At 38.6% G+C, this 26,729-nt stretch overlaps 1 protein-coding gene across 1 annotated transcript in view; it reads right to left on the bottom strand.

Moving 5' to 3' along the window:
• The window catches only part of nexmifb (neurite extension and migration factor b), a 66,646-nt gene extending 45,878 nt beyond the window's left edge, over positions 1-20,768 (bottom strand). Inside the window, exon 1 of the mRNA XM_053506639.1 lies at positions 20,382-20,768. The gene's annotated coding sequence lies outside the window, so the exon portion shown is untranslated. The remainder of the gene's footprint in view (positions 1-20,381) is intronic.
• Positions 20,769-26,729: the final 5,961 nt, after the last annotated feature.

Below are 26,729 nucleotides of genomic sequence, written 5' to 3'. Positions count from 1 at the left end.
TGGATCTATCAAATTCTATAAGTATCACGATTTATATATATACTGATTTGATATTGCATTCTTCCATATTTTGTTACAATATTAAGCTTTAAAAAGGTTAAATGATTAATTAAATGTAGCCCATTTCTTTTAACATAAGTTTTCTTACTTAAAAGCCCAATGCTGTACTGCTTGTACTGTAAGTGTGTGGATGAGGGTGGCTTCTAACATGGGAACATGGCACTTCTAACGACTAATTCTTGACTAATTTACAGTATGCTTGCAGGGTTCTGAGACTGATGTAAGAGTGTGCTTTTAAGAAAATGACAGATCACAGGATTTAACGTGTCGATTTTTGATATGATGAATATGAATACCCTCATATACGGTATGAAGCTTCTGTACTCGGTACAGAATTGTTTATATCCGAGGTGATCAGCAGTCATGGAATCAAACTGAAAACCAGCCAGTCCTGGTCACTGGCTGATCGACCGGTTCATCAGAAAAATGTATAGAAACCACCAATTATATATTTAAATACAACATAGCCTATAAAGCTGTGACGCTATCTGTCATCTTACAAACCTAAATTAGGGCCAGCAGTGGATATAGCACTATGGGAGCGCTTGCATGAACCGCAGGACTCATACACTTAACTGGCATCAAGGTCTCCAGACACCATGTCAAAGGCTCTGAAAGCCACTTTGCTCACTGCTTTCACATTGACCTTGTTAGTCTTTTTAAATCATCATATATCACCATGGCTTTCCTTTCCCCCATGATCTTTTTCATTGAGGCTGCTGTCACTTTGATTGGCAATCACTAACAACTGCATATATGTCACTGGCACTATGTATTTTAGTATGTTGTCCAGTGCTTTAAAAGAAATACACTGGATAGAGCAAGTGAACATAACAAAACACACCCATCGCAGCTCGGAACTGCTCCCTATTCAGGCAATTTAGTGCAAAAAAACACACACATATACAGAACACCAGCTACCATATGGCAAACACTATTAATGCCATCTGCAGTGAATTGAGTTAGTTTTTAATTCTTTAAAAAAAAAAAAAAAGACACAAAACTGTCTAGAGGTCTGCAGATTACAGGAGAGAAACAAGCACATGATGTTCATTCCAAATACAATGAGCTGCATTAAAAATTCATTACACAAAAAAAAAAGGAAGCTGAGCTTCCACTTCAATCAGTGTGTGCAAATAATAAAAACAGAATTAAAAACAGAACAGGGTTAGGACTTCTAAACACTGCAAGAATTGATTAAATTAAAAAAAAAAAAGAACCGAACATCCAGTCACATTTTCCATCGCTGGGGCTGAATGGTATAGCATGAATGGCATACCTAGCATTGGAATGCTGTCGCACTGAAAAAAGGAAAAGCCTTGCTAATTGTGATTCAGCCACTCCTCTCTCTCCCCATGCTCCGTGCTCAAGCAGCTGCCTCCATTTATGCAGGGCACATTTCAAATGACAGGAGGGAGGGAGGGAGGGAGGGAGGGAGGGTATTGGACTTGGCGCGGTGCAGGAAGGGGGAGGGAGAGGAAAGGTTGCACAATGATTGCACAGTAATTCTTAAGGGTCTGGACAATAAACACACGGGAAAAAAAAAAAACAGCTCATCGAGTTAGCCTGGCCTGGTCTACATGTCTGCACAACATCCACACAAATCCTACCAGCCAATAGGAGCAGAGTTCACACCAACCCCATAAATGACGTATGAAAGCGTATTTTGCCACAAACATCTCTGCTGCTCACTGATACTGAACCGGCAGTGATGAGGGAAAGAAAAAAGTGCCAATAAGCCATGTGTGGGCCCGTGTGAAAGACTGCGCCGCGGTGTGTGTGTGTGTGTGCGAGTATGTGTGTGTTTGTCAGCGACTGAAGATTCTCTTGGCACAACTCTTGCTGTGTACGCTGCAGAGAGGGATCAATGGGATGCTGTTCCTCATCTTTCCTTCGCATCTCCTCTCGTTGCACGGATCCGCAGCTCTCACATCTCTGGCAGCTCCAGTACATGAAATCTGATGCTAGTAAACAGTCTATTTATCAAATGAAGCTAGCTGTCCAACTTTATCAGCTGTAACAGGCAGCACACTTTGCTACTGAGTGGAGCGTTGTAAAAATGACACAATGAACCACATGTTATTGTGGATTGTGGGATATTCTGTAGTCTCGAACAAGCTTTTATAACACCAACATGTGCACTTTTTTTCCCAGTTACAGTAAGAACTGTTGTGTGATATTTCACGTTTTACTTATGGCACAGATGGACAACTTCAGCATGCTCAGATCAGTCATTTCCTCAGCATACAGCAAAAGGATAGAGATAGACGGAACAACCAACTATTATATCAAAACAGTATTCATACAGTATTTGATTCATATTGCATATTTATATCATGATGATTTCACCCATCCACATTTTGGAGAGGCACCAAAAGCTGCGTCACCAGAAGACAGCTTTAGCAAATACACCAAAAACCCCATCATGTTTTTTTTTTTAGAGGTATCTTGAAAAATTGTTAACATAAATACCTTTCACTTGTGCATCCTACATTGATTACTTTCTGCTGGAAAGATATGACATATTTATAAGTACTTAAGAGCATTAGCTTTAAACGGTATGCATAAGCATGGACTCCAGACATTGTTGCCACTCACATGCCAACCATTTATACCAAAGTTCTCCTGTCACACAAAAAAAAAAATCACATAATTTGTTTCTATTGTTCTATGTTCCTGAACCTTTGCCAAAACATTCCTTTAAGCTGGTTTCAGCCCAAGGACATCTATAAAAGGTAGCATAATTTAAAAAGCTCAGCCCTCGACACTGGAGCTAGACTGCTGGCTTCAACATTGTCTTTGATGTACTTTTGCCTTTGAATGATATGATTATTTTTGATGCATTACAAGATTTTTGGCTATAACCACCATGAGGCTATATAATGTGAGGGAAATCCCTCCTGCTGGTTAGAACCAAAAATCGCTAATTTGGACTCATTAGACCTAATCTACTGTCCATTTCTTGTGTTGCAAGGCACAAGCAAGTGTCTCCTGCTTGTTTTTCTTTTAAAGTAATGGATTCTTTGCTGCAATTAGACCCTGAAAGCCTGACTCACACATTCTGCTCTGAACAGTGAATGTTGAAATATGTCTGCTGCTTGAACTGAGAGGAGCACTTTTGTGGGCTCTAAACTGAGGTGCTGTAAATCGGGGTTTTTTTTGAAGCTGATCATTCTTCATAAACATATCCTCTGCAGCAGAGGTAGCTCTTGGTCTTCCTTTCCTCGGACTGTTCTCATGAGCGGCGTCATAGCGTTTGATGGTTTTGGTGACTACACTAAAGTTTTGAAACATGCAAAGTTTTGAGATTTTTATCGATTGACTGACCTTTTTTCTTAAAATGATAGTGGACTATATTTTCTTTTTACTCTCTTAACTGACATAATATGGAGTTGTACGGTATGGGTAATAGCACTAATAGCACAAGGCAAGAAATGTCACAAATTAACTCTTAATCTATATACTAAGGCTGGCAGTAAAGAGTTTGTAGAAATAGTTATACAAAAATAAAAATATAAAAAGCTGATCATCATATGCCACATAACTGCTTATAACTTACCTTCTACACAACATTTGGATTTAATTAATGGCACAAGGTTCAGTTTTCGTTCAGAGTATGCCATCCTGCGTTGCGCATTTAGTTGTTATTAGTGATTATTGTGGAAGTTTGTGGATTTATTGCCATCACTGCTGTGTCTTCTCGTATACACAGTGTAGTATACACTATCACATTCATTGGCTCTGCTGTGTGATGCGTATAGCCACGCCCACCTCGAGGGAAAAGCACTGAACTGAATGGCTTTGTTGAGTGACGCAGATTGGCCTTCTCACCTCGAGGCAAAAGCGCTGAATTGACTGGCTCTGTTAATTGACGTGTATGGCCACGCCCACCTCGAGGCAAAAGCGCTGAATAGATTGGTTCTGTTGTGTGAGATAAGTACATTAGTGTAGCAGGGGGTTACATAGAGTTATTTTCCATAACTGTGTTCTGTTCTTCTGCACAAGCAAAAGTCCTGCTGTAACTTGAATGCCCCTGGTATTTCTACAGTATATACACACACAATGTAAAACATGTCTGTATAGAATAAACATTTTAACTATAATTAATATTTTCTGACTGGTTCATAATACATTTGAAAGGAAGAATTCTCTCTTTCAAATTAATTGGCACCACTTTATCAGCAAAGACAAACCAAACCGTTAGAGCCTTCATGTCTTTTTTTATTTTTTTTGCGGTATTTTTATCCAGCGCCGTCTGACTGGCAGCCGATCACATGGAATGCTGCCATTCACTATATGGCTTTGGAAGGATATAAAAGAGAATACCAGACAGCAAGGTGGAGCATTTTCTATATTTTGACACTACTTCGTCACTATCAACCGTTCCACAGAGGCACGGCATGATGAAATAATCTAAAGGCTGGACGTATTACATTTCTGCAATACATGTTTAAATATGTGCATGAGAAGATGATTACTGACTCTCTGCTGACTGCTGTTTTTGATTACCGCCAAACAAACTGGTAATGAGACTCTATTAGTAGATATGATTTAATCCTAGTTTCTCTCAGAAACATACACCTGATGAATCTTTCATTACCGCATATTACTCGACTATTACTGGCACACAATAACATGTTAATCGTACCCTTTATGTGTGGTACTAAAATAAGAACCTTAAGTTAATAAGTTAGCGAGCTCAACCTTGTAGAAACATGTTGCGGATCATTAGCTCATGTTAACATTCCATGAAATTGCAGGAAGGATAGACTGCTTTAAGCTACGCAACATATCTGCAGGGCAATCCTTCAAGGGAACAAATGAGTCCAATGCCCCTGCTCTTTTCCCTTTCGTAATCAACCGTATTGATCGGTCTGTGTAGGAGCTTTCTAGAGGGCTTTGTGCATCCGTGGATCAGCGTATATACTTTGGGGGTGTTTGGCAGGTTTATTTGCGCTGCCTCAAGACAATAGTGCCTCTGAGTGAGGTGATTAAAAGTGCCTCCTTATTGAGCTCCCCCTTTAATCAATGGCTCTCTGTGATCCCGAACAGAGCTGAGAGACAACCTCGGAACATTCTGCTAGCAAAGCGGGATGAACCATAGGGTAAGCAGATGCCAATTCCTACTTTCACAATGGCTCATAAAAGCTACTTGCCATTTTAGGTTCTGCAATGCTCAATTAAACAAGTCTAATGCAGGGGAAAAAGGGGGTCATTTCATTAAGTGGATAAGGTTAATGAGTTATTTGTATGGTTGATATCTTCTGGTGGTTGCAAAGGTTAGGTGCCTCCATCATGCTGCCCTTTGGAGTTATGGTTAAAACACACACATTTACACGCTCTCCCAAGCAACCGTAACGAGGGTCAAGACATACCGTGTGTATGGATGTTAAATGAGCAGGCCAAAGAGGGACACCGAGACCCTTTCCCACCAACCCTTTTCTTTCACACTATTTTACTAAAAAACTTTCTAAGGTAAACAATCCTGTACTCATAACCAGGTTACGGAGTCAGTCCCACTTAAAAGGTAAGGCATGTATAACGTCTTGTGAATTTCAGTTCTACAGTCACTCTAAATGGACACCATATATTGGCTTCCTTCATATGCAGGTTTTAAATGGTTTGACTTCAGGTCGAATACAGGGCTTTATAGCATTCATACTGCAAATGCAGGGGTCATGAAAGTAACCCGATCGATTCAGCCCGATCTGACTGGCTAGGACAGGAACGCAAGGCAGCTACTATCTTTTTGTCAGGATTGTCATATGAATGGGCAGCGGGTGCTTCTTAAGAGCAAGTATTGGACAAACACAAACAAATGAGGCAGCTCGCAGTGACTCAGTGCTCTAATGAACCAGTGTATTGACTCACTGAATTCGCTCTCTGTCTACTAGGCTGTGTGGATACCAGCAGCCTGTCTGAATACCAATAACTGTGTGCTTACGGATGGACAGACAGTGGGTGAGGGGGGTTAACAGCAGCCATCACACAGCGGTGTGAGTGCACCGAGAAACAAGAGGTCCCCGAGCTCCAAATAAGCATGTCGCTTTGTGAAAACATGAAATCGGGGAAAGTGCACGAACTTCAATGGTGATATACATATATCATCCTTGTGCATAACATCCAGTATTGTTTCAACATCTTTCATCTTTTTTTTTTCTATTCTATGAACACTATGTAGTGTATACTACATCAAAATTCTACTATCTGTTACACAGAAGAGTGGAGGTTGTAATAAGAACAAAGGGGGATAGACCCTGAGGTGGAAAGGGATGTTTAACATGCACATATAAGTAGGATGGTCAGGAGGTCCAGAATTTTGACAATTAATTTAACATGTATGACACCACGTACCATACCGTCGGAAGCAGAAATATTACAGATTATAATCACCAGTCACCACTCAAAAAGAAAAAAAATAGTATCATGATATCTAGATTCGATTTGTATTAAGATTCTGTAAATATCAAGATTTTATAAATATCCTGATTCGATATTACATTTTTTACAATTCTAAGACCTTGAACCTTTTAAAAAAAAGTTTTATACCTTAGCTTCATTCAACAGCTTCACAAATTAATTAAACATGAGTATTTAAATGTAGCCCATTCCTTCCGTTCCGTTCCGTTATTTTTTCTCACTTTAACTTCACATTCAAAAGTTTAACATTATACAAAAAGGTCAAATAAAAAAAAAAATGCATTTTTACATTTTTCTAAACTTAACAAATAATTCACGACTACCACACAGGATGAAAATGTTTGAATAGTTTAGGATGTATCATCTGCAGGATTATAAATCAACGGTGACGTTTTACCATCTAAAATGCGTCCAAAGTCTCAAAATTCACCTTGACAATAAGTGTGCAAGTTGAGTGGCTGCGAGCAAATGCGGCTTCTTACATGGACACCCAGGGCTTCCGACGCACAATTATCAAGACTACTTTGCATTTGCTTTGCTTTGAGACTTGTGTAAGGGTGTGTAATGAATGGGTTTTGAGACTAATTCACTTGCAGACTTTGGAGACAAAGGCTTTTTGATAATGTAATGGCATAAAAATGTGCTTCTGTTGTGCCACTTGGAAGCTTGTGTGCTTGGCGATCACCGATCACGGCCAATCAAAATGCTAACCCGCCAATCTTGGACACTTACCGATCAACCTTCGCATCGCTATTATAAATTTTGAAATGTATGCCGAAAAAAAATAATGTAAAGAATGACGGATCATTTTCCCCACATACGTGTTCCCCAGTAATCACTGTATGTTTCATGTATAAGTACTATAGAAGGGTGACTGAAAATGAAAATCTTGGAGGGTAAACCCATTGAAAGATGATGACCACATGGACCCCACTGTGAGCCAAAAGAGACACACTTGGAACAATGCAACAGTCTTACAGTTCTTAATGAGCATCCTCACATTCCGCATGATACCACTAATTTGAGAAATTTCCAGCACAAAGACATAATTAGACAAACTAATTAGACACAGACTTTGTTGCACAGAGAGCCTCCGCAGTTCAAGCTATCCGCCTACCTGCCGCGTGCTAAAATAAGACGGCGCCATCAAGAACATGTAAGCTAATTCCTTTCAACAAGTGCACCTAGGCATATGTGGAGAGGCTACATTGTGTCAGCACACCTAGGGAACTAACCCCCTTCTTGTCTGATACAAAAACAGCTTCTACTGTATGTATGTATGTATGTATGTATGTACTGTATGTACATAAAATACAGGCAAAGCATGAAGTGAAACATGTCATATGTCTACATGTAGACGCAAAGAAGATGTGAAAAATAGCCATCTCAAACAAAGATATTAAATTGGAATCAAAAGCTAAATAAAAGTAACCCAAGGACATTTAATGCTCTGGAGTATTTATAATTCATTGTTATCGGGCCCTAGACTGACAAAAAATAAATGCTTTAGAACAAAGAAGGTTGAACTGGAGAGCCATAACCCAGAGTCCAGGGAGAACAGGGGACACGAAGGTGAAGAAAAAGTAATTGATTTAAAAAGTGACAGGGAAAGCCACATTCTCCAAGGGATCTGGAGCTCATCAGCAGGGAAGTGGCAGGGGAACATGGCTCTACGAAAATTACAATAAAGCTTCAGTTAGTTTTAAGTAGTCTCCTAACACAGACATTACAGCCTTGAAAATTAATAAAGAAATATATACAGAATGGACATGTATAGAATAAAATAATTCAACTCAAACTTTCTAATATGTTTTCATATTCCATACTCAAATACCTTATCTACCTATCTATCTATCTATCTATCTATCTATCTATATATATATATATATATACATACACACACACACTGTATAATATTTTGTTCAACCAACTTTTGCTTTTCCAAGGTCATGAATTAATGATGGGAGAGTCAGACTGCTGCATAAAGCCTTCTCCAGCACTCTGTGTTGACCAATCCATGAATGAAGGTGATGTCTCATGCTCCTTGAACCACTCTTTCACAGTTTGATCCCATTAAATCATCTTGGAATATGCCCATGTCATCAAGGAAAAAAGATCCATTGATGAAAAAAAACCTGGTCGCACAGTATATTCAGTTAGCCAGCTGACCTTATTGTTTGGGCACATAACACTGATGAATCTAGACCTGACCAACAGAAGCAAACCCAGGTCATAACACTGCCCCTATAGACATCCACGGTGGGCAAAAGGCATGATGGGTGCTTCGCTTGATCCGCCTTTCTTCTTACCCTGAAGCGCCCTAATCATTCTGAAAAAGGGTAAAGCTGGACTCAACAGACCACATGACCTTTTTCCAATGCTCCAGAATTAATTTTTTATGCTCCCTAGCAAATTGATATATATAGTCTTTAAGAAAGGTTGTGGATCAGATTACCTAAAAAATATTATGTTCATTTTCATTACTAATTAAAAAAAAAAACATGTCACTGTAGAACAAAGCTTTTAAACTCATATACAGGTTTATACAAAGTCCATCTTGCTAGCTAGGTATTTATAGCGACTAACATGATTGAATGGCAACAACAGTTTAATGCGGTCATATTTTTTGCAGCTTAACTTTTGACTAGCGCTAGACTGTGTGAATAGATTCATTTTTTAAAGAAATGGAAACATCTCCATTGAATCACATTTAAATACTCTGCTTGCATAATTGGCTTGGGGTTTTTGTTTGTGTGTTTGTTTATCAAGCAATGTCATTGCTTCAGTAATTAAAAGGGAAATAAAAATTAAAATCTAATAATTGAAAATTCTGTGAAACCTATATACATTCATGATGACTGCTTTAGGTACTGTTATGCAATTAACAGAAATGCACTCGAATAGACGCAATAGAGGATAAGCTACAGAGTCCTATATGGCCAATGTTTCTTCCATACACTGCAGGGTTAAGCATCTATTCAGCCAATCATGTAACATTAGTGCAGCTTGTTTGTTGACGCTAGGCAGGCTGGTTTGAGTATTTCAGGAACTGCTGATCTTCAGGATCACACAGAGTGGGTGACAGTTGTGCAGGTGGAAATGCATTGTTGTTGTGAGATCAGAGGACATACACCAGACTGATTCAAGAAAGTAAGGATACTGCAACCCGAATGACAACTCTTTACAACGTGATGAGAAAAAAAGCATAAGGTTAAGCTTGTGACTGCCAAGAACCTTTAATCCAATACCAACGTGGGAACAATCTCACTGAAACTGGACAGTGATAATTGAAAAAAGTTTCTCCAGTGGTCAAGTGTGCAGCTTTCCCGACCCAGATTCTGATGTTTATTGTGAACTTAACACTCTTAACTACTTAACATGGATAATATTAAAACAAGTAAATAAGGAAGTGACATTCCACTGTATCCAGAAAGTTTCCCGAATTATTAGCTTGAAAACACAATCCCACTTTTATATTCATGAAGTATCAAAATGGAAATTATTTCAGCCAAAGTCAAAAATAAATTTAGTCAACTGCCACGCCCACTAGCAATGAGCAATGTAGCATGAGTTGCCAAGCTAATAATTTCCCTCAGCGGCACATGAATCATCTGGTCCAAATATGGAACTTTTCTGATCTTTCAAAAACGCCGTAGATGTATACCACGTTCTATCTATTTGGAGCCGCAAACGATCAACACAAGAGAAATTCCTCTATTTTTGATATCATCTATCCATTACTGGTTCCAAAAACAATCTGCCTGCCCAAAAGAAGAGGCCCTGATGCTAATCGAGTGTCTGCGCCTACCAGGTGCCAGGAGGAAACCCAGAATCCTGCCAAGCGAGGTTATCAGTCCGCTGCAATAAACGGGCTACATTCATTAACAGACCTTGGAGCTGAGGGGATATTCCAAATCTCCACAGCTCGATGTGCCTTCCCTCACTTTCATGTGCTAAAGATTAAAGATAAAGACCATGTCCCTGTGCTCACACGCCCCTTTTTACATCCTCTCCTGTGTCACGTCTCTCCATTTCTTGCTTAAGTGCTACGCTGGCACCGAGCTTTTCTCTTCATTTTGCTGAGGAAACACAGAATTATGTGCTCTTCAATTCCTCCTCAAAGGGATATTAAAACGGTGAGGGCTCTGTGCATCAACCTTAATGCTTTCTATAAGCAGCTCACAAACAAGAGACAGAAGAGGGGGTGTTCTCCATTAGATCATTTCTGCATTGGATCATTTCTTTGGGGGTGGGGGTGGGGGTGGGGGTGGGGGGGTTGTTTTTCTACTCGGCTTCGTCCCATATGTGGTACTCCCGAGTAAAGGCCTGGAGCTGTTGAAACATGACATACTGAGGCTTGTCTTTCAAAGGCAAGGACGAAGATCAGGAGAGGAAAAATCATAATAGTACACGCCTCGTAGATGTTTTTTTCATAGTGGAGTAGTTCTTAAATGAAAATTTGTACAATAAAAAATCTATAAAATAGATAATGCAATGTAAATACAGCACTTTTAAATATGGTTTAATATGATACTTGAAATTTTACATCCTACAGATTGATTAATGAGCTGCCCTGTGAGAAAAAGCTAATTGAATCGGACAGGAAAATCAACATTTCCATGCCAATGTATATCCTAATAAAAAAAAAAAAAAGAGATTTTAATGGAATAATAAAAGGAAATGGAATGAGATCTTTGTTTTGGATTTAAGTTTCCTCTACCCAGAGTAAAGAGAAGAAGCCATAAAAAATCAGACCATACAAGCCCTGACAGTAAAATCCTGACAGGTCCCAATGTGGCGGCGCATACTGATTTCAGCCGTCCTTTGCTAGGCATTTTCTGGAGAAGACAGTTTGTCGGCAAACAGGTGAAAGCTTTCTGAGCTTAATCTCGTTAATCATGCGCTCCCTGTCCCCATTTAAACACTCCAGCGAGAGAGTTTAGGGTGATAAAAAGGCTCGGCTTTCAAGAATCATGACTCATCCTTGTTCGCCAGATAAATAAATTCATTTAGTGTGATTCCTCCCCCATGTTTGCATCTGCGACATATATTACCATCTGCGCATCTGTGACATGTCTCGGAGAAATATTCTACCCAAAATTTTGAAAAAAGCCAACTAAATCTAATGGAACTAAATTAGCATAATACATAATGCTAGCACTCCTGTACCAGCTCTAATTAGATATTTGCATTGTTGTAAAACTCATTTCGTGATATTTAATTACAAGGAAAGTTACCAAAGTTTGGAAGATATTTCCAAATAATGCACTTTTATGTAAATCGGACAAGCGCTCTTCAAAAAAACCGGGAAGTTAAAAACTTTAGCGAAATCACCTGACATGTTGATTTCGCACGAGTAGACGAGAGAAACGTTACACTTGTATAAAGTTTGTGCTGTAAAATTATACTTGTGAGATATAGTTGACACAGTGGCGTTTAATCCCCACCTCGGGTTTCCATGTGCTTGATGGGTTTCCTCCGGGTACTCTAGTTTCCTCTCACAGTGCAAAGACATGCAGATTAGGCTAACTGACATCCCCAAATTGCCCATTGTGTGTGTGTGTTTGTTTGTGTGTTCCCTGCGATGTATTGGCATCCTGTCCAGGGTATGTGTATATATATTCCTTTTCAACATGCCTCATACTCAAGGCTGTATGGCAAAAACTTCACAGCTGAAAATGCATGATGCAATACAGCTCAAACAAACTAAACACAACAGACTGAGGTTTCAATGTAACAATCGGTGAAATGGAGGCAGGATTTATCAACGTGATGTTTTACTCAAAAGACAATACACTGATGCGGGGTAAAAACACATAGGTGATATCGTAATCAATAACCACAGCCAAATAATTTTGTCAGGTAAGGTTTAATTTAATTCCTAAGGGTTAAAGTTTTACTCTGGGTTTTTTTGGTTTCGAGGTGATAATGAGGTTGTGCATGGTGGCCTGAAGCCCCATCCAGAGTGTATTTATGCCTCATGCCCAGGAATGGCAAAATGGGCCTACTCTACCCACCAGAAGAAACTGCATACTGGAAATGTATCAGCATGCCACCTTGCATTTAAACAAGTAAGACACTGACACTGTAACCAAAAAAAAAAAACCAACGCCAAAGACTTGTTGTGATATTTGGGCGAAGGGAAGCACTGAATGATGGGTCATACTTTTTATCCATTAGCAGTTTTATTACATTGGCACAGAACGGTTGAAACAATTTAGTTCCTATTATTTCTTTCATTACAACAGCTGTAAACACTTGTTTCCTCACCAGGTTTGTTTCTCTATCTCTCCCTCCTTCTCTCTCCCTCTCTCTGTGACCAGTCAGTATTGTATATTGTATTGTATAAGGCTATGTTCACACTTTTGTGAGTTCATCCTAAAAAAAATCAGATCTGTGTCATATAAGGATAACAAAAAAATCAGATCTGAGTCACATTCGGCTGGTAAATGTGACCACAGCTCAGGTAAACAACTCTACAAATGAGACCACTGTTTTTTTTAATAGGGTATAAACCCTGACTGAGTCAACCATGGACAACTACTCCTGTGGTCATTATATCGCTGCGAAATCCATCAACAGCCACATCTTAACCTACAGGGAAAGGAAATCAGGTTTTGATCCAGAATGCCCTGCACTGAAAATCATGGTACCATCAATCTTCTCAAGACCCCTACACCATTAGGCGCTAAGCATTAATGATTCCCCACCTTATATAAACGTGTTTTCATGTATACACTCACGACTGTGTCCAATTTCTAGCACATTCACAGCTTTTTCACGTTTAATTTTTTTAAAATCAATGTCCTAATTCTTTTAAAATTATTTAAACGACATGGTCAGCAGCCAACTCTATTTAGCTGTAAGCATTCTTATCCCATAAGAGCACAAAGGGAAATTATGGGGAATATATTACACAGACAAAAAAGACCTTTGAAATGCACTCTGAAAGACAACACATGGCATTGTATCTGACAATTTTAGGATTAAAAGCCATATGTAATTTATGTCACAGTGAACTTTTCTTACTTTGTTTTATATCAATTTGTTCAAGAAATGCAGTCAGAAACTGCTTAAATATAAAACATAAGATGTTATCAAATCATAAAAATGCTTAAATAGGATGAAACTTACTTTCAGTAAGAAAATAACAAGCTTTGTTTTAAAACGAGCTACTTCTGTCACATGTGATTACGGGTATATCACCATTTTGGAAATTATATCATGGGTACACAAATTCACTGACTGTCACATTTCCAGACCAGGATGTTCATTAGATGTCACTTCATGAGTTAACGTCAAAGGATAAAGTTGTTCAAGGATCTTTTGTTCAGAATATTTAATCTTATTCTACTGTACACCTGGGTACATTGTTGCTCGTAAAGCCGCTTAAAGAAAAGTGAAGAATGTTTTATTAATGCATTACTACCTAAACATTGTTTGATTTTATGTCTTGCATGTTTGAATATTTTGTTTGCAATTAGCATGGCATATTTATTTACCATTACATATAAGCAATTAACATAATAAGGTTTTTCTTTCCAATTTTGATCTTAGATTAGGCTATTCATCTTTGTGATGGATAACATACTGCGTTATGATTGGGGCTCCTTCACTGCTAAAGAGTCAGTGAGTGGAAGTCTGAACTAATGAGAGAAGCAAACCTTCCCTCCCAGAAACTTTGTCATACACCAATCAGCCATAACATTAAAACACAAAATATTAAGCCCAATTGTGTGGAGATTATCGTCGTGCCACCAGGACACTTCTGACCTCTCGGCCATGACTCTACAAGACCTCTGGGAGTGTGCTGCAGTGTTTGGCACTGGGCCATTAGCAGTGGGTCCTTTGGGTGCAATGGGTTGCGGGATGGGGCCTCCATCAATCAGCCTTGTTTGTCCAGTGCATTTCATAGATGCTGGGTTGAACTGAGATCTGGGGAATTGAAAGCACCAGATCAACAACCTTGGACTCTTTACCAGCTAAAGCTCATAAGCAGCAGGCTGGAGGTGGTTATACCTTTCCATCATGGCCAGCATTGTCTTTTTTCGACAGTGACAGTTTGTGCTGCATTGGTCTTTCTTTGGAATTGGACTTTGAACAGGCTTTTGGTCCACACGGTCATGTGAGCTTTGGGTGCCCATGATCCTGTCACAAGCTGGTATATACTTGATTCTGTTGTTTACGTCACCTGTCAGAGGTCATAATGTTATGGCTGATCAGTATATGTATTCGAACAAGACAGAATGGATCTGCTCAGGTGTTTGCATGGCTAATATTTACCTCATGAATAGATAAGCAAAGATTTACACAACCCCCCTCATTCATGCCAATCAGGCAGTTCATTTTAAACTGTTCCGATCATGGTGACCACGTGGTGACGTGGTTTTATTCCAATTGGGATATTATTCCGATTATTAGTGGAATATTAGGGTCCAAGTAAATGCACTTACTGTTGTTTACCTATAAGATCAGTAAGCTTGTGTCAACACTGTTGCCTATTCATGCACAAAAAAAAAACTGTATTAGATATTTTATTGTAATGGAAGACTCACTTCTATGCCAAAGTGATGAACTTCATCATTATACTGTAACCAGAACCAGAAAAACTAATCTCAGATCTGCAACCTCCACCCGAACTATTAGTTTATTATTTGTTCGGCACTAAAATAATTTTGAATTTAAACACGAACAATATGTGAGTGCCTTGCAGGAGCTGAACTGATTCATTAACATGGCTAATTATACTTCATGCATTTATTGGCACAATAATAATGCATAAATTAATTAGGAATTGAAGTCACAGTGGTTGAGGAGGATGTTGAAACTTGGAGAAAAAAACACGAGTCTATTCTTTTCACAACATGTTTATGTAAAAGTGTACATGCATGCAGCTGAGGCATAGAATCGTCGCCTTTTAAATGTTCACATAAATGTTTAAGTGTAAAGCTTTATACGTCCATTGCCACTGAAGTGATGGCTCTCCTGAGAAAAATTCACACTTTTAATCGTGTACAATAATGCAATGATTTAGTATGTAATGTGTTACATAATCAAAATATATGCTGGATGTATTTTTAATTATCTCTTAAGTATATCAGAGAGGTTTATCACAGAGAAGGCACTATAAGTGAGAAGCTGAAGGGAAAATTAACTAAGCATGCCTAGGGCGATATAAACAAGACTGGTTCCTTTTTGATCCTTTTTACAATCCCATGAAAAAAATCGCCAGCAAATGTGTCATCACAGCATCTAAACAAATGAAGTGGCCGGCTACTTCCTGCCCCGCAGATTTCTGTTGAGATGTAGCCATTCTGCGAGGACAAAACCACCTTCTCCATAAAAGAACGAGAAGTGCAGGAAACATCCTAACAACATCCCCTTGCCCCTTCTCTGGTCCCCTCTGTTCCAAAAAGCGGCCTCTTTAGCCCCCGTGCCAAAGCCTGAAACAAGAGCCTGCGGAATGAAGGGCCTGGGCGCACAAAGGAGCTCCTGTCATTCTCGAGTCCTGGGCAGATCCCAGTTTCTCTCTCACATGGGACCTGCCCATTGCTGATCCAAAGGAAATGAACCCCCCTGAGTTATCTGAGTTGCACTCCTAATTCTTACAATGCTCAGTAAGGGGGACATGCACTTACCGCCTAGTCAGAGGCCGTTAACAAAAGCGAATTTTCCCCCTTTTTTTGCATGTTAGCAGGGAGGGGGAAATGGAAAAAAAATTATAAACCATCTTCAAACGTACAGAATACAAGACATGGCATCTGAAGCCTAGAGTGTTTTGGACATACAAAAAAAAAAAAAGTAACAGCTAGACTGCCAATAAGTCTATAAGCATTCACACTTATCACTCTCGTACTGCTTTTCACAGACATAATCCAAGCCTCTGCACCTGCAAGCACCAATAGCTGAGTCATTTCACTGCTGACAACGCTGGAGTGTCACATGATGGGGCCATAATTTAATCAAGGAGCTCTTGACCACAACTACTAAAGTAGGGTGATTTACATGCAGTGTAAAATCCGTGCACTACTCACTTGGAGATGAAAAAGCCTGCCTTGATACTAAAAAAGAGCTGCCACAGGTTCGAAAGTCACTCTGCTTAAACAGTACTGCTTATCCAGGTTCTAGACAAAACTTACTGAAGCCATATTTATTTCACCGCAAAATCAAATACGCTTGTGAGAATATAGCATTTCATGAAAAGAGGTATTAGGTAATGCGTGAGGTTTTGAACCTGAGAGCTGTTGAATGTGAAGGATATAAGAGAACCTGCAGTATTTGCACAGTTCAGTCTGCACGATAGTGTAAAAGGGAAAAAGCTCAACTGAAGGTGCTCTTACACTGCGGCAGCTGCTCCAATATTGAACAATGACAGACGTGCAAACTCAATAAGACCATTGTAATAAACCCTGGTTAATCACAAACGTGCCTCGTCTTCAATAAAGTACCGAACCGGGATATCACTGTCTCAAAAAAGAATTAAAAAAAGAAAAAAAAATCGATCATTCCCCGTCCATAGCTTGATGTACTATAAAGTGTACCGAAACAGGACAAGAGAAATATGCTGAATCTAAGCAAATATGGAAGAAAGCGAGAGGAAGTCTGGAAAGCAGAGTGCACGCGGATATGAAATGCAATCAGTGCGGTGAGCACATCTCCCCTGGATCTCACCTCTGTGTAATTACAAAACGCTCTGGCAGCCCTTATGGGGGGGAGGGACTGTTTAAGGGAGGGTACGGACCATGGGGGTTGAGGGAGCAATACGGCTCTCATTTGTATGGGACAGAGACCCAATCTGCACTGTTAGTAAAGCCACTGTCAGCATTTCTTGGTCCTAACATGACCCACTTTGGAGCATTTCAGTGCTTGACCATGTCTGACACGGCACATCCAGCCATGGAGAATCAACATATTCAAAGTAGAAAGCATCTAATCAAAGAACAATGATGCTGTCTGGGAATCTATAGCCTAATATGAGACTAAAATTCTATATCAGTAAAAGTGGACTGGACCAATTATATAAAAAATTTTTTTTAAATCCAAACAGATTAACATATGAAAAAAGTCACATATCAGTTCTGTAGTTCATACTCTGTTGTTCGGTTTTTCTAATCACTTATCATGTATTTTATGTACAGTATGTTACTAAGCTAAATGCATCTCTTCAGATCAGAGCTCAGCTACATGTCTAGAGACATTAGCCTTAGAAAAGGGATAACTTCTCATAGATTTTTTTTTTACATGATTAGACAGCGAAGATAGCGTTAATTCCTGCCGCATGAAATTTACAGCAAAAAAATAAAATAAAAAAATAACCCCCTAAAGTGAAGCACCATAGCAAAGCAAATTCGAATCACTTACATTAATGTACTACTAAACTAAACTTAAAAGCATTAAGTATTAAGTTAGGGTTAATAAAATGTTGTCACAATTCAGTCATGCTAGCTGCTTATCCGAGCCTTTCGTAAAGAATTTTGTGCATCCAGTCCATCTCTAAAGTCTGACTCTGACCCTGTTCTGCCTATTAGAATGTGACTGTGTACATTTCTGTGCATTACCCATTTATTACAATATATGATTTGTGCCTATATAGTATTGTACATATTACTGTAAAAATATATTTTTAAAGCCTGCCATCGTACTTAATACAAGCATGTGATGTGATAAGATTGAGAGGATTTTAATGAGTTATGTAAGCATTTATGCTTATTGATGTATCTTAAATAAACACCTGAGCTTCTTAAAGTAGTGTCTGTAAAAATGAAAGAAGATGGAGTCGTAAAAAGCTGTCGTCTGTCTGATTGTCTTATTTCTACCTTCTCTATGTTTCTCTTGAAATGGATGAAAAACAGCTGAAAAAAACATTTCGAGAAAGAAATGCTTGCCCGTCTCATAAGTGTCATAGACTAGGGATTGCAAGACAATGGCGAAGTATACCGTGGCCTGGAGGCCAAGAGAGTGAGTTTCTCTGTGTGTGTTCAGCCGCCCTGTAATGTAGCAAGTGTATTGCTTCTTATGATCATCACCACCCAGTCTGTAGCTAACTTAAAAGAGCTTGTTGTTGTTCAGGAACTAAAAAGTGATTAAAAGTTAGAAGAAAGCGGGGCAAGCTATTAAGAAAACAAAACCAGCCTTGTCAAGTTACTTGCGTCAGAAGAGCGAATGTTAAGTTTTAATCCACAGCTTCAAACTGTTCCTAATTAAATTAACAACTCGAACCTATTTTTGAATGTTGCTACGATACAAATTTACTGGTACTGTGAAATTACATGACACTAACGTGAATCGAGGTCTTATTGTTCTGACTGGAAACAAGCCATCATGGTTAGGAGGGAAAATTGTTTGCTTTGCTTTAGTGTGAGTAATAAGATTTATTATTATTATTATTATTATTATTATTATTATTATTGTTGTATTCAAGAAATAAGTAATAAGAAATGTAATGCATGGGGCTCTATAATGCAATTCCATGGGCCAAGGTCTTTTTTTAAATACAGTTCTTTAATGGAGAATGTACATCCACAGCTTTGAAGACAAGCATAAAGCAAAAAGCATGTAAGCCGTTCTGTTTCAGAATGAAAAAAAATACTATGACAAAAGATGAATTGAAATAAGACATTCAGTATGAAGGAGCACGAGAGGCACAGCATGTCTTCTAATTGGTGTGGCAGGTCTATATTCAATATTCTAATAAAAGATGTACAAACATTGCTAAAAGCCTGCCCGTCTGGTGGGGGTTGTCCAGTGTATAGTATGTTAAATCAATATTAGCTGCAAATTTCTGTAGAAATCAATCCCGAAGACTGAATTCAAACCAGGGGGAGAAAAAAAACCTTATCAGTGTTACTGATTTAGGTCAACAAATAATAGTGCAAGTAATAACAAAAGCGCAGGTTATGCTAAAGCATATCAACCGAAAATCTGAGTGTATCAGTGAGAACTGCTTGCCAGCCTTATTCACTATTTACATAAGCGTGTTTCTCTCTTTTACACACTGTGCAGCTCAGCCTAGTTCCTGGTTCAACCACCATTTCATTTTACCATCTGGTCAACCTCGAAATGAATTCATATTCATAGCCACTGTCCAGACGAGCATTGTTGTGATGACCACAGTGAAAACAAACAAGTGCACATGACTAAATACTGAGAGAGGGGGGGCTAAAAAAAAAAGACTGTCCCATTGATGGACTTGTAAGTCAGCTGGTGAGCAAAACAGATAGAGTGATATAATCCTGTATTCGGTTTGTCTTAAGGTTGCGTCCAAGCCAGGGCCTTTTGCATAGTTTTATACACAGCAGAAGGTGTAACACACATCATTTAGCACGGAGTAGTGGGTTGGGGATTTGATCACTTTCGCCACTTCAAGAGAAGGTGGACAAAAATCTGACATAGATAGATAGATAGACTTCTAAAAGACACCCTTTCTATTGATATCTTGCACAAATTCTACATCTTTCCCAATTAAGTAAAGGAATAAACGCCTGTGTTTCTTCACTAAGCTCTATGATATGAGCTGAGACTTGCTACCACTGGAATATAAATGTTTCTGTGCTGCCTGAGTATAAAATCCCTTAAGGATACAAATTGTCCTGGCAGAGCCTTGTCAAGTCATCCTACACACACGCGCACACATATACACACACGCGCGCGCGCGCTTTAATGCCTATTAATTCTGATTCCCAGCGTTTTATCACGGGACAGTGTATATAGATTATTCAACTCTCATGTGTACAGCATTTGATTTTCATACAAACGATACTAGCAGCCCTGAATACATGCCGCCTGGTATAGGATTATTATTTTTTTTTTTTACGGACGCGCGAGATCAAACGCACGCGTGTTTATGTCCGGGAGCGGAAGTGGAATGTAAGCGCGTGAAGTTGACACGGTTTTCCCCTTACCTCTGTCGCGTCGCTTCGTAAAAAATCAGAGCTCGGGCCGGTCAGATAAACGTTTCCCCCCCTCCTCCTCCTCCTTCAGCGCACCCACTTCTCCATGTTTTCTTGTCTTTTTTTCCCGGGCCTCGGCTCGTAGCAGGTGGACGCGCCTCTCAGTGATGGAGACGGAGCCTCGTTTCCCCCCTAAATCTCACTGCTCCATTTTAGACCAGAACTCCTTCCGCGCGAGCCGAGTCTCACTGTACATCCCGCTGTTTTTCTTTTTTTTTTTTTTTTAATAAAAGCCTCCCTCGTGCTGCTCGTTTTCTCCTCGGCTCCTCGTCGTATTCTACCGGCTGCTCGAGGCTGCTTCCATTGTCGTATCAAGTCGTATCTCTCTCTCTTTCTCTGCAGCTGGACCTCTCCTCTCCTTCTCTTCCCTTCCTCTCTCTCCCTCTCCCTCTCTCCCACCCCCCCAAGCCTGCTCTACTCGAACACGCAATCATAAACTCACAAATCCCTCTTTACCCCCTTATCTGCGTGTTAAAATAAAAACATAAACGTATTTATAAATTTTAAAATAAATCTACATTTACAAAAATTAGGTCACACCAGCCAGACCTCCACCACCAACTACAACAATTACAATTACAACAATAAGAAGATTTCCTTCTATCAGTCTGGTCAGTCAGGGCTAAACTATAAGAACACTCACTGAATGGAAAGACAATGCACAAGAAGACAAAAAAAATTTGCAGACCAAAAAAGAACACAAAAAGCTTGTCTCACATTTGCCAAAAAAAAAACATGTTGATTATCCCCAAGACCCCAAGGTCCAAATATTCAGTGGAACAATATAATAAAAGTTGAACTTTTTAGAAGGTACGCCAAAAAGGGATGTCCCGTTACGTCTGGCGTAAACCTAACACAGTGTTTTATAAAAAGAACATCATACTAATAGTCCAACATGGTGGTGGTAGCGTAATGCTTCAGGAACTGGATGACTTGCCATAATTGATGGAAGCATGAATTCTGGATCGAAAAGGAAATCCTGAAGGAGAATGTCCGACCATCAGTTTGTGACCTCAAGCTCAAGCGCACTATGCAGCAGAACAATGATCCGAAATACACCAGCAAGCCCCTAAAAAATAGATAAAGTTTTGGAGTGGTCCACTCAAAGTCCAGTTTTAAATTCAACTGAGATCCTTAAACAGCCGTACATGCCCGAAAACCCTCCAATGTAGCTGAGTTCAAGCAATTCTGAATGGAAGAATGGGCCAAAATTCCTCCACAGTGATGTGAAAGACTCATTGCCAATGCCCGATTGCAGTTGCAAGGGTGCCACAACCAGTTATTATGTTATTAGCGGGCAATTACTTTTTCCTGTAATTTGGACAGCTTTTTCAGGAAGGGGAATATACTTTTTATTGCACTATATAAATAAATCACAACACTGTTCTGTGTGCATAAAGTTCGCAAGCTCTCCTGGATGAGATTCCTCTGGGGATTCAGCTTTCCTCTCACTGTCTAAAGGCACACAGTGTAGGCTGATTGGTGTTTCCAAATTGCATTTAATGTATAATTAAGTATGTGTGCTTGTGCACTGTGATGGATTGGCACCCTGTCCATGGTGCACCTCTCTTTGAGTCCGGAGTTCTGTAAAACAGCACCCCCATCACTCTGAAAATCCTATAGACAATTGATGGATTATGCATTGAATGGATTAAATATTTTGTAAATGTACACTATCTATGTTTCCAAGTGTAGGCTTGCCAAAGGATGGTGCCAGACAAGAAGGAAGAAATGTCTTCTTAAACTGACAATAAAGCTATAACTTAACTCATGGAAGAGATACAAGATTTTTATTTTCTGCTCAGGTGTAGCACTAAATTCAACTCAGTTTTATTTATGTAGCACTTTCTTCAACGGTCATTGTCGCAAAGCAGGATACAGAATTTAAAATATAAGGATATTGTGAAGTGTGAAGAAAATACAGTATGTATAAATTATAATTATCAGTTTGTCCCTGATGAGCAAGCCGAGGGTGGCTAAGGCAAGGAAAAACTCCCTGAGATGACAAAAGGAAGAAACCTTCAGAGGAACCAGACTAAACAGGGATCCTCATTTGGGTGATATCAAGCAGCAGGGATTGAGGTGCAGTTATACTGTGTGTTGGTAGGCTGCATATTCAGTATAGCAGTAGAGGTGCTTAAGTTAGTATTTCCACTATTAAAAATAAGTCCACTTTTGTTATTGGAGGCTCAGGTACAAAACTGATTGTTATATTGTTATACAAATTGTATATCTGCCGTTATTAACAGGACAGCTGCTTTGTTTTCTCGTGACCCTTATTAAACATTAAGAGTTACTAGTCATTTTCTTACTCTTTTTTTAATCACTCTGATTTATAAACACTATTGCTTGTATAAATTACATTTTAAAAGACTATCATAGATTATTTTAGTATGAGCTCTGACACTGGGGCTGAGGGACCAATGTTCATACTGTTCCTTAGTTTTAATCAACATTAGCATGCTCATAAGGGTAGATGAGTATTCTAATTATAACCCAGCCACTAATCTGTTCTCTGTCTGGTGATATGTCTCTTTTTTTCAGTGTGTTACAGTGTGTACCTGCCTGCAATGCTGTGGATATTGACGTCATTAGTTTTTAAATAAGAAAGCTTATTACATTTCATGTGAAATGCAATGGTTCCATTTTCCCACTTTTTAATAAGAAGCTTAACCATTAATGAATGTATCTTTTCATTTATCTTCAGTAACTGCTGTATCCTGGTCTACCCCTCACTGGAACACTGGGTGCAAGGATTTAGGTTACCCTGGATGAGCCATCAGTCCATAGTAGGGCACCACACAAACAGAACTGAAAAGATTAATACTTCACACAGAGAACAACTCTGAATTGAACCAATTTGGACGCCCACCAAACCCACCAAGCACGGGGAGAACATGCAAACTCCACGCACCCGAGGCAGGAATCAAACCCAGAATCTAGGGGTGCAAGGCAACAGTGCTAAGCTAACCACTACGCCACTATGCTGCCTTCATTCATACATTCATTTATTAATTCAGTTATTGTGTATAATTTGTATATCTGTGTAATTTTATTTATTGGATATTTTTATGCTTACTACACTTCAGGCAGATTTCTGTAGAACAATCTATTTCTTCCTTTCTTTTTATAAATGTTGCAGTTGGTTGGTTGATTTAAGTATTTCCAATGTAAATCAAACAGCTGAGCAGTTAAAAAAAAAATAGACTTGGTCCACCATTTTTTGTCAGTCTTCGGATTTTCGCCCGTAACCTTTCCATTGTGAAGCACAGGGCTTTAACCATCAAATTTAGCTCTCTGAAATATAATTAAAGAATATCACTATTTAAAAAAATAAAACATCTTATATGTTTATTCTTTATTTTTAAGATCAGGCATAATCCCTCATAGCTCCCCTGTTGGTCCCATCCTGTTCGCCTCTAATATTCTAATAGTATATTTATAAATATGCGAAAAAGTATAGGTTTATTGACTTCAAATATTTCAGTCTTATCTTTATTGCATGTGAAATTTGAAGAACTCAGATGTTACCTGACTCATTGCTTCTAAACTTCTAATTTTCCTGTGACCTGTGTGACATTTCCAAAGTGAGATCAAGAAAAGGTCATTTTTATTTGATAATATGAACATGGCCCATGTTTACTGTAAAAATTTTAGCCTTGGTAACATTTTAGAATTTTATTAAAAGTTTATTCATTTATTTTAATTTCATTTTAGGTAAAGACTAGTAAATTTATTAGAACAGGACAAGCAATTAATGCTATATTCAGAGTGATTGAGACGAATTATAAAGTATACACTGACGAGCGATAATAATGATAATTAAGATCTTAAACATAAATATTTCTCCAACCACATTTGGCTTTGATTAAAGGAAACAATGTCCTGGGATATGCCTGTGCTATCTGGGGATAATAAATGCTTTGATAATTCAGTATATTAAGGTCATGTCATGTTTTATCGGCAAGAAACTTTTTATTTAAATCCAACATCACAAACACATAATGTTCCATTTTAAAAAACTAATCACAAAGGTTAAGACTTGTTTATTAATTCTGGGGTAACTGCAATGGAAGAAAGAGGGTATTAATGTCTTTTTCCTTGGATTTAACATTCTCCAGAAATTCACTGAATACATGTAATTCACTCAGGTCAGGTAGTCCGAACTCACAGATAACATGATAAAAATAAGCAATTTTGTTTGGCGTTTTAGAACATGTAGTGTCATGTATATCAGTGTATATTTACAGACTGTGTATAAATTCCATATTATGGTTACAGAACTTTTGGCATCTGTCATGAAAATGATATATGAATAATACATGAACTTCATCAGCTTACTAGGGATTGCACTTTCGGGTTCCACACCTGTATGGTATGCTCATTGTGTTGAATTTGCTATTGACTTCACCTTACAGCGATGAGTGAGGAAATGCGTTTTAGTTGCATGTGAATATTCACATCTGTTTTGATCGGAAGTGCTGAGACTTTCACGCGCATTTCCCTTATGGAATTACCCTCCTACACAGAGCAGTGGGAATAAATGTATCTTCTTACAGGTTAGAATGAATATTCATTATGCAAACACACACACATTTGCACAGTCTTTGATGCTTCACTGTATTAGCCATAGCTGTTGTGCTTCTCCGACTTCTCTGACAGGGTCCTATTTTCCAAATACATAAATATGAACTGCCTTGAATTTTATTTATTTAATTATTTCAAGGAGTATCAATTCTATCAAATATGCCACCGATAAATCAATCTTTCTAATTTCTGTGTCGATTTGATCTTTTATTGCTGAAATAACAGTTGAGGGTTCATGTCACCCCAGTCAGACACTAACTTCCACTAACTTTTAAAAAGAATTATGTGGAATTAAGTGATAGCCACCAGTAAGAGTTGTAAAACAATTAATTTTTACGCTTAGCTTACCACTATTCTCTAAAAACACTGAAAATTGTTAAAAAATCAACAACATCAAAGTCGAATATAACTTGTACAGACCCTCAGTTAACTCAGTTGCCCTGTGGAACTTTCTTGCAAGCTTTCTCTCTAATGTGACTGTGCGAGTTAGGCAACATCTGATCCGATGTATTTAAGTCTTTGGGTTTGTTTCTGCAGAAAGATCACAACCTACTAGAAAGCTAGGACGCAGTGCTGCGTTAAGACTAAACAGGGTCCTTTTTGCAGCATTTCATTATAATATTCTTTCATTTAAAAATGATGTAATGCATACACAATTAACATGCAGGGTGATATTTACAGTAAAAAACAGAATTAATAAGATGTTTATAATTAATTAAATGATTAATCTTTAAAGACTCCAACAGAGAGTTGCTGCTCTGTGCAGATCACACAGCTAAGGAGCTGCAGGTCTATCAATAACAGTATAGTTGTTTTGTGTGTAAAAATAAGTCCTCATGTTTCTAATATGAGTGCTGGAATATGGCTGTGCCATAAGGGAAGAGAAAAAAATGCATTGACGTGATAACCTTATCATTCAATACATTCAGGTCATCAGCTGACTTCATATAATGATGCTGAGCCTAGACCTGACCAACTAAAGCAACCCCAGATCATAACACTACCTCCAGAGACTTGTACAGTGTCTATGTCACTATGCATAATGGGTACATCGCTTATGTGCTTCTCTTCCTGCCCAGATGTTTCTATCAGTCTGGAATAAGGTCAATTAGACCACGTGACCATGAACTGTTTTTTTCTTATGGCCACACAGCTGTTCAGTCCCAATCCTGCGAGTTCTTTAAAGTGTGTGGGGAAATGTTCTTACCTTAACTATTAAACCGAGATGTGATTTCTACTGCTGATCTGTTTTTACAATGCAAATTCATTAAGCTTTGAAGTGACCCCCAATCATGGTAGTTCATGTTTTTTTTTCCAAAGACATTTCCTTTATGAAGTCTTCTTTATTTGACGCACATCAATAATTTGACCCTGCATGAAACTCCAACAATTTTTGTTTATTTATTCCAAATGATGTAGTTCTTACAGTCCCCAGAGAAGTGTCAGGGCCTTATGGGTTATTTAGAAGCAAACCACTTGTATCATTTGGACAAAGAACTACCCCTACAGGGGTATCGAGCATAGATTCAGCTTGTCAAAAGCCAACATGAGTCAGTCTGGTTTAGTTTGTATTGCAATGACATAGGTAGATACTAGGGTAAACACATAAATGTGGATTTTTTATTTTTGTTGTTTCCCTCCTTCCTTTTTGCATTGATTTGGATTTTACACATTTTAAAACAAGATTTAATAATTTTAAACCTTTTTTTCCCC

Source organism: Clarias gariepinus, chromosome 10 (genome assembly GCF_024256425.1).
Source record: "Clarias gariepinus isolate MV-2021 ecotype Netherlands chromosome 10, CGAR_prim_01v2, whole genome shotgun sequence".
Classification (NCBI taxonomy): Eukaryota; Metazoa; Chordata; class Actinopteri; order Siluriformes; family Clariidae; genus Clarias; species Clarias gariepinus.
This window is presented reverse-complemented; position numbering and strand designations above follow the sequence as displayed.